The following is a 12,951-nucleotide window of genomic DNA, read 5'->3' as shown; positions in this document are numbered from 1 at the left end:
GGTTCTCTTGAATTGAACTTTCAGGATTTGTCAAACTTCACAAATCTTTACTCTTGAGAAGCCTAAAACTACGATTATTTTGGAATGGAGGGGGTACATTTGAATATACATTGTACACAAGTATATATAAAAAATATGCAACTTACCTCAGTTCATGCATGGTTCCAGATATAATCTCCTTGGTTGCAAAAAAATAGTCAGACATGCGTATGAATATATAGCATATTCAAACGCACAACGAAGATTGATGCCCCCTTTTAGATCTGATTTACAAATGACATTATCTCGGGTTCAAATAGATGAATGCACTTCCTATGAATTCGAATCTTCGAAACCCCCTTTATTTTGAATTCAAGATGTATTCTATTTCATAGCTAGCAATTTGGAATGTATCCATATAAGTGACAAATGTATAAAGTGCTTCACACTAACAACATGGACTGCACTAATTAATGTTTATATATGAATTGCAAAAGCAATGCATTGCCTGTATTTCAAACCGCTCTCACTCTATGGATCCATAATATGAAATAAACACATGCAGATGTTAGAATTCAATAGAGTATGGGTGTCTGATAGACCAATTTTCGTTCATAGGCAAATTACAAAATTTATGATCTCATCCAAAAATAATAATGCCATTTATATTTTAATTTAATGCGTAGAACCGCCTTTTACACGTAGATGCACTATGCCTCAGCCCGTTCTCACAAACGTGTTATATATCTCTTTATCTAACGCATAGGTGCACACACTTTATATACATTGGCATTTCTCTTTCACACATGCTCACAATCTCTCCCGGGGTGTCTCACGCACTCTCTCTCTCTCTTTCTGACTACTATGTACCACTCTTTTCACTAATCTCAGTTGGAAAACACTATTTCTCTCACATGCATATATACACATGCACGGTCTCTAATAGCCCTCTATACACACATATATGTGCCTACATGTCTCTCGCACGCACATTATCTTTAGGCCTCTCTCGCACACATTGCCCCCCCCCCCCCCCCCCCCCCCCCCCCCCCCCACAGACACACCTCTCTCTTAGTAGTTGGCAGATATGATTCCATCAGATCATTCGGTAGGATATCCCTGACTGCTAGGCTGGATGCTAATACGAGGCAAAGTTTTACCCAAGTTCGGACCCTTGCAGTTGAGGAAAAAGCCTACTCCTGGTACTATATTAGTGATAGGGGTGTGTACAAAGTACACATGAATACCAGGCATTGTGCGTGTGTATACTATCGACGAACTAGCCCCATGCTTCTATAACATACTCGGGGCCTAGGGTTACAAATCTATATCTATATCTATATCTATACTAATTACAGACTCCCAAGTAATTACCACGTTAATCAGAAATTAGGAACCGTCTATCTTGTGAGGCTGAGTTATAACGGTTTAGATTAGCTAACAAGAGAAAAAACAATAGATGATAGAATAATCAGATTCTAATCTCAATATGAAAAGTATTCCACCGTCCCTTCCTTTTTCCCCTCTCCCCACGATGGAAAGTATTCCACCCGTCCATCTCTTTCCCCCATGGAAAACCAAATATCTTGCCCACGGTCCCTTCCTCTCCAATCTTTCTCTCTCAAATCTCTCTACCCTAGAAACCAAACTAATACAGAGCAAGCGCGGCGATGGATCTAAAAAGCATATGGGGCCATGGATCTAGCGTTCCTGATCTAGATCAGGTTCGTTCCTCAATCTATTTTGCATTTTTTTGCTGATTTGTCATCCAGAATATTAATTTGGATTTAGATTTAATAATTTTGCATCTCTATTTTGATCAGGTTGTCCTCGAATTCACCCTAATCACGATTTGGATCAAATCCTCAATCTTTTGAAGTACAATTTCTGGATCGGGTTCGTTCCTCAATCTATTTTGCAATTTTTTTGCTGATTTGTCATCCAAAATATTAATTTGGATTCGGATTTAATTGTTTTGCATCTCTATTTTGATCAGGTTGTCCTCGAATTCATCCTAATCACGATTTGGATCAAACCCTCAATCTTTTGAAGTACAATTTCTGTATGCCTTATGGAGATCGGACCGGAGCACAACTATGCCCATCAGGTGTACTTATAATTAATATATCTCTTGACTATATACGACTACCTCGGGATTCACAAGTCGTCTAACGCCCTAGCCTGGTTTCCCGGCCACATCTCTCATGGGAGTATAGGCAGCCCTTGCACAAGAGATGCCGGAGAAGCGGGAGTAACCCCATCGCATGTAGCTCAGTATGCGTGGCATCCAAGAAGCTGCTTCGATCGCAGACTACATGCTCAGGTCCATGGCATAGCATATACATCATGTACGTCATGGATGCATGCATAAAAGCAAGCTAGGACGTCAGACAGGTTAGTATTCATTGGGGCATCATATGCCGTGATAAACTGGTCAATGCAAGTTAGCAAACCGTCTGAGGAAAAATAGACAACTGATGGGATCTCAAAGATTGAAGATACTGTGATTCAGATTGAGCGAGTACATCAAAAGGAATTAAATGAGTACAAATACCGTGATTCCTAATATTTACAACTCTTGGAATATACAGGATAGAAAATTTTAATTTTAGACTACGGGGTGAGAAGGTCAACAATATTAACGTGGATTCTTTTTGTCGTGTTGTCATAGTAACATCAACAACTGTCTGATATTTGATTTTTGTGTATTTCATATTAAAAGGATGTAAGTATTGTTATATGCGTATATTTATTTTATAGGAAAGTTAATATCAGGTGCATACAAAGTAGTCGATGTTATCTATAGGTGCATACAGAGTAGTCGTTGTCATCTGTAGGTGCAAACAGAGTTTATGTGGATTTGAATATCATCAGCTAATCGTGTCCCTTTACTTCTACTATGAAGATGGGGTGAAACATAAATTGATTTGCAAACAGGGGAAAGAGAGACCAAAGTAAAGATTTCACAGCTCCTATGGAGATGAGGTGCTAATTTGCTGTATGAAAAAGCATAGTCTGGAGGAATACCAATTGTAGCACTAAATTATTATATGCACTGAACACCGAGCAGAACTCTATTGAAGAATGAAGATGCATGCTCTTAGCTTATTTCCTTGGAATAATGATGTACGATGCTTCCATTTGATTTTGATTTGGTGTAAACATATAGATACAAATCAATACGTTAATAGCAAATCCATATGCCATGGAATAGAATTTATGTTTGTAGATGATCTATGTTAGGAGCTCCTTCTAATTAAAAAGTTGTTGAGTAAAGCCAACAGATGAGTAACTCCTAGATTATAATTTTTTTATTCCAGGTTAAATCTAACAAGAGACATCACCAACCAAAAACCTAACAACTCATCAACTTAGTTATAATGCTATCCTAACTGTTAAGAGACATAATAACTAAAGAATATACAAATTCTCATTGGGATGAGCTCTACAAACAGCTGGTACATGACAATGTATGTGTGCTGGAATGAGAAACTCACACACTGCGAAAGGTACGGCCTCTGATGCTATGGACTCTGATGTTATAGAAGCTATGATTTGTGATGCTAATCTTGCATGTTCAGACCTGCTACGATCAAATTTGCTCAAATTATTCCGTGGTGTATTAAATAACATGCCCTTTTGTAGTTTGTTTTGCTGACATATATAAAATTTCATTTGGGCCATTCATTACAGTACTTCAATTATGTGTTCTTGAGCGGCGATTAATACATTAATACCGAGGGAGTCCTCTATCCAGTGATTTTGTCGTACGTAATATTATCTTACACAAGTTACTATCAATTGTATAATTTGATCAGTGTTGTATTCAGTTAGAAAGGAATTTCTTTTCAGTGACTACCCTTCCAAATTTTGTACCAATAATAGTTGTCTTTTGTAAAGATATTTCTCTAAATATTTTACTTCATGATCAGTGGTCTAGCTGGCACAATTCTCTAATATATTATATAAATCATTTTAACTTTTCAAAGTGACCGGATTCTATATAGATTGTTGGTTATTGTGTGCTATAGTTGTTTTAGTAGTGCTCGCACTCATTAATGGATGATTTTTTTACAGACCTCTCCTTCAATACTTTTTTAATATGGTGATGAAATTCCAAAGAACAATTCTTATGCCCATGGTATGACCTGGTAATTTCCTTAGTAAGGAGATTCTCCTTATCAGTAGTGAAATCTTAGGTTGTCTCTAAACTAGAAAGAAGAAACACATGATGGTGCTGCATAGGACCTCTCAGCTTTCCTTTTTGGGAAAATTTATTAGGTGGCACATGTATCAAACTTATAAGACATAAGTAATATTTGTCTGCTTATTTTTGTACCTGATTCAGAATTACGAACGCATTAAATAAATTGTATTTTTTGGACATGGAATATCTCAACTAAGAGCCTTTCACAAAATATGCAGGGCACTGAGTAATGAGTAATGCAAGCTTGGGTCTTGGTAGTGGGATAAATGGAAAATCATATCGATTAATAACTAAATACAAAACTAAATGTAAGTTTCTATGATTTCCAAGTTTGCAATCTCTTCCTGATTTTTAGTCGTACAAGCTCACAAAAAGGATGCACATAGAGTCCAATAGTTCAGTCATCTGTCTACACACATGCCTTATATTTTATGCAAAAAACAAGCATAAGAAAATAATTGAGGTGAATGCGCCAAAAGAAATGAGATGTCATATTTTTTTGGCTTATTACTACCTCACCTTATAGAAAAGTTAAAAATTTATAGTAACTTTAGTGTCCATTCTTTTTACAATCAAGTGGCCACAAAATGTTTGTTCCTCTATTTGGTTCTTACATTTCATGTTTCATGTTACATTTTTCTGTACCAATACTTTTTTGTTATATTTTTGGATTATTTGCCTATCTAAATAAGTTAGGTAACACAATATACAATTTAAGACTCTTTGTGGTACAGTGTATTCATCTATGAACCATTGAAAAGTCTAATTGTTCATTAATTTTTTTATCCTATTTTGGGAAGAGATAAAAATGCCTTTTGTGTGTTTTCTTTCAATACTATAATTGTGATTTGATGTACCTCTGAATTTGGATCATTTTTCTTAGCATTTAGTATGACAAAATTTACATTCTTCTTAAGTAAACCGAAATTTGCATGTTTCCTTTCGATTGGTTCAAGAGACTGATATAATAATTTAGTTTATATATCTAAATATTGTGTATCTAATAAATGATTTTAGTACCTTTATCTTTAGGTGTTGTACAAAATGCTAGGACTTGCAAATAGATGGGTTGACGACTATCGTCTATGATGCTTATGTTCTTCTGATTGATCTATCTGGTAACAGTTGCAGGTTGGCCGGCGAGCGCTGGCACCAACCAGAGGATGCATTGGCGCACAGAGAAGTGCCAGTTCATGCCGATGAGCGATGATTGTCAATGGAGATTACATGTGGCTGCGGAAGCATAAAAAGCATGGTGATAAGAAAGGATTGATCAGGGTAAAGTACTAGCATTGAAGTTTTTGTATTGGCTCTTAATTTATTTGCTTTTTAGTAGATATATCCTTGATTCTTGAAGAGAATTTTGTGCAGTTTGTATTGTCTGACGCATTTGTGCAAGAACCAAGTAATTGCTACAGTGCCAGTTAGGTTGCTCTGGGAGGACTTCTTTCTGCCATAAGGATTAAAGCACCTTGATTGATTCATGGAGGACGCACCAAACAAGGATTATTTACTACTGGATCTACCGGCCAGAAAAACAGAGCACACGCCCGTGATTGCCCAAGTCCGGAAGGGACAAGGCCACTATGTAATATATATCCCAGTTAGCTCCAACGCTTAATTTCCTGTGCCTCCTGATGTTATTTACTAACTAGACCTAGGAATGTGAGAAACGTCATTTTGTAATATGCCTTGCTGGACCAAGGTCTACATCTATATTCCCTTATGTTTTTCACTTACGTCCTTTTCTTCCACACATTTTTATGGCATTCCGAGCAAAAGAAAAAAACGAGGGTGCTTTTAAATTACAAGCAAGAAAAATGTATTGACAGTATCCGTGGCTTATTTCTTCTTTGCTACCCAGATTTTGCTGCATCCAACATGACAACCCCAAAACATGATCAATGCATGCTAAACCAAATATGCAAAGCCGCTGCTTGCAAAACATGATGTATACAAACACGTTGATTTATCAGTCTATTTTTGTTTGTGGGTGTAATTATGGTTTTGTTGTACTACTCGACAACTATGTTATTCTCACCTGTCTGCCTTCATGTTGTTAATTAAGATTTCACCCATTCTTAATTACTTTCATGCCCCTTATCAACAACATTTTCCTAAAACTACAAACCGAATCCATATAATCTCGCCTCTCACAACCTTTCCTTTCACGTACATTGTTGTCATAGAAAAACAGTTCTGAAATAAACAGTTTGGTTCCTCCAAATTTTGTAGCTCATAAAACTGTAATGTGGAGAGTAAGTCAATAGAAATCATTACTGAAAGCATCATGGTAGGCATGGGTGCATGAACACTTTAATTGGTAACTTGGAAATTCTATATGTCATATGTAATCTCTACATGCTTACCTTGCAATAGTGCCACTATCAGCTTTAAAGCGACACATTACATCTAATGATTTTTACCAGCCTCTTCTCTTATCTACCAACATTTCTCAATGATATACATCCCCCAAAAATATATTATTTTATATTTACAATCCAAAATTCATGATGTATTTAAATTCAAAATAACTTTGCAAATGAATATTTAATTATAATAATATAAACTTTATTGTGCTTAAGTGTAACCTAAAGTGGATAGCCCGTGCATCTGCACGGGTTGACGACTAGTCATATATAGTCGGCTTATCACCAGTGGGGATAGAGTCCTCCACGACTCTGGTAGCTTCGTGTTGTATGCCGAATCCTCCACATGGGTCTTCGTATAATGTGTCTTGGTCCAACCTATGTGGCGCAGGATGGAACCGACCCATGAGTCCTCATGTTGACCCACTACAACTAGAAATGATGTGCCCACCCCAACTAGAATGATGTGCCCACCACACCACACACGCAATCGGCCACTAAGAAAATAAGCATATACAATAGTATAATGTTATACATGAAAGTTAATTGCATGGTGCATCCAAAAATATTTGTTCTGCATTGTGAATGTTTATATTTTCTCCTAAAATATTAGTCACGGGAAAGAGAAACAAAGGGCATATCTCTCCTTGTCTCCACCGGACACCCCCTATTTCTACACCACTTTCACGTATGCACACAAACTATCTCTCGGCCCTCTGAAAGTATGCATCCCCATGACACATTCACGCATGACGGTCACTGTATTTCAAGAGAAAGCACTATACGGTCGGTGGACTTTAGAATATGCTCATTACGGTCACCGTATATATTCTCGTGGTGATCATACGGCATCTAGCTCACGATATGTCTCCGTATTTTGTTGATGACATTGACGGACATTGTATTTGATGCGTGCTCCGTATTTTGTTGATGACACTTACAGTCATTGTATTTGAAGCGAAAGCATGATATGGTCATTGGACTTCAGAATAAGATTATCACGGTCAGCACATACATTTTGTGGTGCTAACCAACCTATGGTTGGATGGTTAGGAGGACAGTGGTTTCTCGATCCCACCAGGGTTAAAGTCCTGATGCTCGCATTTATCCTGGGTTAATTTCAGTATTTTTCCGGCGATGTGCGTTCAGTGGGAGGAGACGTTCCACTCGACTACGAGGCACCTATGGTGACTTCGTAAAATCTCATGATCATATGCTGGCTCACTCTCTCGAAGGTTCTCATAGGGGTAGGGTCTGCGTGTGTGCGCTTATAGCGGTGAGTGCTTGCACGTATATATGAGCGCTTGCATCTGTACCGTGTTACAAAATACATGTCATGATTATACCGTCACTGGCTCACCCGTACAACTCCGTATTTTGTTGATGTCACAACCAATTGACCAGCCAAACGTTCCACGTGACGCGTAACCGTGGGGTCCACTTATCAGCGCGTATATGAAAGAAATAATGGTAGTTTGATTCTGTAATGTATTAATAAAACACATTTTAGGTCGATCATACGGTCACTGGCTCACCATACAGCTCCGTAATTTGTTGATGAGACGATCAATTAACCAGTCAAACAGTCCACATTCAGCAGCGCACATTACCATAAGGCCCACCCGTCAGCGCGTATATGAAGGACAAAAATGGTAATAAATTAGTGGTCGGTGGGGATTCAAAGTCATGAGACCTCTGGTTGGCAGTCGCCAGCGGTGGGGGGGGCGGTGATTGGGCGGTGGCGTGGGGATCACCGGAGAAAAGCTCGACGCGGGGGGGGGGGGGGGGGGGGCGCCGGGGGGGGGGGGGGGGTTTTGGGGGCGGGCGTGGCCGTGTGGGCTAGCCGCGGGCGGCGGCAGCCGGCGGTGGCTGGCGGCTCAGGGGGTGGAGGTTGTAGATAAACTACGGGCCCTTGATTCCGTATGCAACGGCTGGAAAATCTACTGACCAGAGATGAAAAAGTCAGTCGACTGACGTGTAGCCACACCCGCACATACACATGCACGCACGCAACACTCACACGAACACACGCATGCATGCAGGGGTGCAACACTGACACGTACACATAACGAACACACGCACGCATGCCCTGGCCCACCAAAAGTTCCTCTACCGTGTCCTGACTGCGTTGGGTCACTGGCATGCAGGCCATGTACCCAAAGAGCCCACACGTCAGTGGAAGAATGGTGCAATGTCTTACGTCAGAGTCGAGGGCGCCACTCGATGCACGCCTGGCTGAACATGCCTCCTTGCCACATTCAAACGCCTCCATGAAACCCGTGTGGAAGCAAATAAACCCACTCTGGACACACGTCCGTTCATGACCGGGCCAGCATTAAACACAACGCCGGCCGAGCTCCTCCCGTCCGCCATCTATTTAGTCTCCTATTTAAACGAGGCCAAACGTCGGCCAAGAATCGCACCCCCTCCGCCGCTCCCCTGTCTCCTCCTTCACCATTTTGTCCACTCTTAAAATGGCTTACGAAGAGTAGTTATCCCGCATCCAAACTGGCTGGGTGGCCCGCCGAGCCCGCCAGATACGAGCTATGTAGCTCGTTGATCCACCTCCCTCCCCTCGCCCAATGGAGCTAGTTGCCGCCCCAAGACGGCGCGTGGTTCAGCAACTCGCCGCTCTTGGCCAGCTCGACAAGGAGCGGTGCATGGGCGTCGTCACTGCCGTCCACGCTGCCGCCTCGTATCGCGCCTCCTGTGTCTGCGACCGCGTCTCCCGTTTCTGTGGCCGAGACTCCCATGCCGGCGGCCGCGCCATGCAAGCAGAGACAGAAGCCGGGTGCATGGAGAGCGACGAGTCGGTGGACAGCGCCTCCACGTCCGCCGCCATCATCGAGGAGAAGTAGAACACGGGAGGCCGCCGCCGCTTGGGTCCCATGAAGGCCACTGTGGAGGCGATGCCGGCATACACATCAGGTGTCTTGCTGGATCCTTCTGTTGCGAGGACCTTCTTCGACCCCACATGGGCTCCACGGAAGCGGAGAAGCCCCCTTCCACCATCATCTTGGGCATTAGCCAACCATATCAGTTGGGTAGCGGGGAAGCGAGCTGTCCTTTGCGCTGAAGCATATACCTTCGGGGCTCTCGGCAGTCCGGTGATCGTGCTGCCGGACATGAGGAACACAAATGGATCGGCGGGCGACCATTAAGGCCAGGTATTATATACCTGTGATGTCCAGAACTAGCACCGCTTAGTTGATTTGAATGTAATGAAATTCGTCATGTTTGTATGAAAATCTGGTATTTTATATGAATTCCGTCATTGTTTATGAGAAGTATCGCCGTGTTTGCATGAATTTCGTCTGGTTGGTTGAGTTCCTGTCAGAATGTGTGCAGCTACGGTTGGATGGCATAATATGCGGGTGGGGGACGTGCACAAAGAGAAGAGGTGCACGCACGGCGCACGTACTCTCGTCTCTTTCCCAACCACACCTGCGCGGGTACACGGTGGACCTCATTTCTGTACAAGAAGGCAGCCCACGTGGTAATTTGACACGTGTAGTGGTTGTCCTCTTGATGGAGGATCGTCTACCACGGGTGAACAAACAAATTGCGACTTGATCCGTCATGTGGGGCCTACCTTAGAGGAAAGGTTCTATACACTTGAGATGCTGTGTACGTATTACGTACTTTTGATGTGTCCCGTCAACTCGTAGAACGAGGAGAATCTTTCTTACTACGCCGCCTCCCCCGCCCACGGGCGCCGCGGCTCACAGGATGAGGTGAAGATTGCTTACTAGAAACTACCCCCGTCTTGGTTTATTGGTCCACATTGTATATTGTGTCAAATTTTGACTATAGATTAAACTAACAAAATGTTCATGCATGTTACCCAAAATTATATCATTGAAAACTATGTTGAAATATGAATCCAACGATATAATTTTTGTTGACATGCATTAACATTTGGTTAGCTAAATAGTTGTTCGAAATTTGGCACTAACTACAAAGTTGACCTATAAACCAGGACGGAGGTAGTAGTACTACGCCTTACGCCTGCTCCCTCGCCCACGCGCGCGGTGGCTCACAGGACGAGGAGAAATTTTACTAGTCCCTCCATTTACTCCTCGTCCCTACCTTGGTTAGAGAGATTATCATATTGTTTGGAATATATGTCTTTTAGTAGTACTCCCTCCTTTCCAGTTTATCGCTCAATTCCCTTGGAGTAGAATATAGGAGTAGTACTACTATAGCAATTTCCTTGGAGTCCGTGGTGCAACAAGCTACCCTAGGTTATGTTACTACTCCCTCCTTTCCATTTTATGGCTCAATTTCAAAATCTCTCCAACCAAGGTAGACGGTGAGTGGTGGAATTAATTTTGTAGTTTGCACAAGTAATGTACGCTCATTTTTCTCAAGAAGTTATGTTTACCGAGGCATTAATTGGAACGAATGCATGGATGACCACTAAATTTCCATGAACTTCTACATGCGTTGGTGAGTTTTCTCTTGTCAATGCTTGCATCGAGTGATTTAACGCACCTCGAAATCCAACATGTGATGGTACTACTACTACTAGTAGAATTGAGACTTATAAAATGGAAAAATGATTTTTTAGACGAGCCCTATAAACCGGAAAGGAGTGAGTAGTAAGTAGTATACTACCTCCATAGTGGGTATGTACTCTGTAAAATCAGATTTTCCCAAAACTAAGTTGCCCAACCTTTATTTGCTTGTTTCCCTTCCTGCCTCGTTGCCTCGAACAGACTATGCCAAACTCCCCTGCCCGCCGCGCGGGAAAAGACCCGCCCTCGCCCTTTTTTGGCCCGGGTTTGTATCGATGGATCGCGCGAAGCGGCAAAAACCAAGCTATGTATTGTACTCCTCCGTCGATGCTCGCTTTCATGAATTCTGTAGTTCCTCTCGCCGACATGTGGGACATATAGCAACCGGGTCAACGTGTCATGTACCAAATAACAGTGCAGAACAGTAGGGGGACGCACCCCAGTCGTACCGCCCCAGTAGTAGTAATGAGCAATGAGACGTCAAATCACAATGCCGCACCTTCCTAGACAGACGAAGCAACCATTATTTCACACTCCGCTTCGCCATCATCTCCTTCAAGAAACCCACGTAGTATTGCTTCTGCCATTGTTCTGCCTCAAGAGGGACACGCGCATCACCTTGGTACATCATGACACGTGGGACTGCATGACAGGCCATGCTCCCCTGCCCATCGCTCGGTAAAATCACCTCATTTTTACTACTTCCTCCGTATCAGTTTACAGGGCATGCATGTCGTTCTAGGTTGAGAATTTAACTGGTTATATATGTGATGAACAATATATGTTTAGAAACTACACCCGCTTAAGAATCGAATGATATACTTTTTGTGACATAGTAACTCATATTAGTTAGTCAAATGGATGACCGAGAACTACGTGTGTGCCCTATAAACCAAGACGGAGAGGGTAGTACAGTATGTATCTTTTTAGATCAATATAGTCGGGATTCACCAAGGAGCAAAACCAAGTGGTAGGCTGCTCCTGTCGTGTTGGCGTAGCAACTCAAGCAGGGTCAGTCCACACACGAAGTGGTGACACACTTAACAGGACCCCTTCGGCCGACATGTGGCTCATCCACCATCTTGTTCCATGTGCGATGCACCAAATTACAGTTCGGAGCAGCGGTTGGACTTGGAGGCACCCTGGTCGTAGTGCCGCAGTAGTAGTAAATGACCGATGAGGGGTCAAATCACAAAGCCCCACCTTTCCCGCATTAAGCTGGACGGATGAAGCAACCATCATTTCACTCTAAGGCGCAAGAGCATAAAGAAAAGAGAAAACCAATGATGTGTGCGGCAGCTACCTAAGGCACCCTAGGGTAGGGGCCTCCACTACAAAACCATTTTTTAAGCGCCTACACTACAAATCTGCTTCTCCCTCATCCTCTTGAAGAAAACCGATGATGCGTGCGGCGGTAGGGTTTGTAGGAGTACTACGGTGTGCGGGGCCACGTCGTAGTAAACGGGAGATGGATTGAGTTCGAGCCGATGCCTTAATATGTGTGGGCCGCTTGGTTTTATGGGAACGAGGCAACATTTTGGGTTCGAGGACCAGTGGAGATATACGTACAAAAAATTGTGGACGTAGGTTCGACCAAAAGGCAACGATGCATGGGCCCTGCATTTTGATATACCCGCGGCCGCGTGAAATTTGCTACTCTACTCAAAACTATTAAGGTACACATGCATTGAATGCATGAGATTTGGAAACCAAATTATGAATAGATACACATTATAGCATGTAAAGCTTTGAGTCATATACGCATGATGTAGATGTTCGTTTAGTTCTTATAGTTAATCTCATTCAAAATCAATTAGTTTTATAAAAAGGTTAAGATTCATGGGATTGTGCATTGTAAAGCATAAAGTAAAAAACAAAT

The 12,951-nt window shown here is 42.1% G+C and overlaps 1 long non-coding RNA gene across 11 annotated transcripts; it reads left to right on the top strand.

Annotated features, from left to right (window-relative positions):
- Window positions 1-1,473: 1,473 nt before the first annotated feature.
- Window positions 1,474-5,925, top strand: LOC125544323. 11 transcript variants are annotated; one of them, XR_007299416.1, is made up of 8 exons: window positions 1,474-1,703; window positions 1,803-1,875; window positions 1,976-2,086; window positions 2,196-2,373; window positions 3,300-4,120; window positions 4,405-4,494; window positions 5,312-5,464; window positions 5,558-5,925. It is a non-coding gene; the product is annotated as an uncharacterized LOC125544323 (long non-coding RNA). The 11 variants fall into 11 exon arrangements; XR_007299419.1 differs by having other exon boundaries at window positions 2,196-3,488; window positions 4,057-4,120; XR_007299420.1 differs by having other exon boundaries at window positions 2,196-3,488; window positions 4,057-4,130.
- The last annotated feature ends 7,026 nt before the right edge of the window (window positions 5,926-12,951 follow it).

Source organism: Triticum urartu, chromosome 3 (assembly GCF_003073215.2).
Source record: "Triticum urartu cultivar G1812 chromosome 3, Tu2.1, whole genome shotgun sequence".
Lineage (NCBI taxonomy): Eukaryota > Viridiplantae > Streptophyta > Magnoliopsida > Poales > Poaceae > Triticum > Triticum urartu.
Note: the sequence above shows the minus strand (reverse complement) of the source record. Positions and strands in the feature narration are given on the sequence as shown.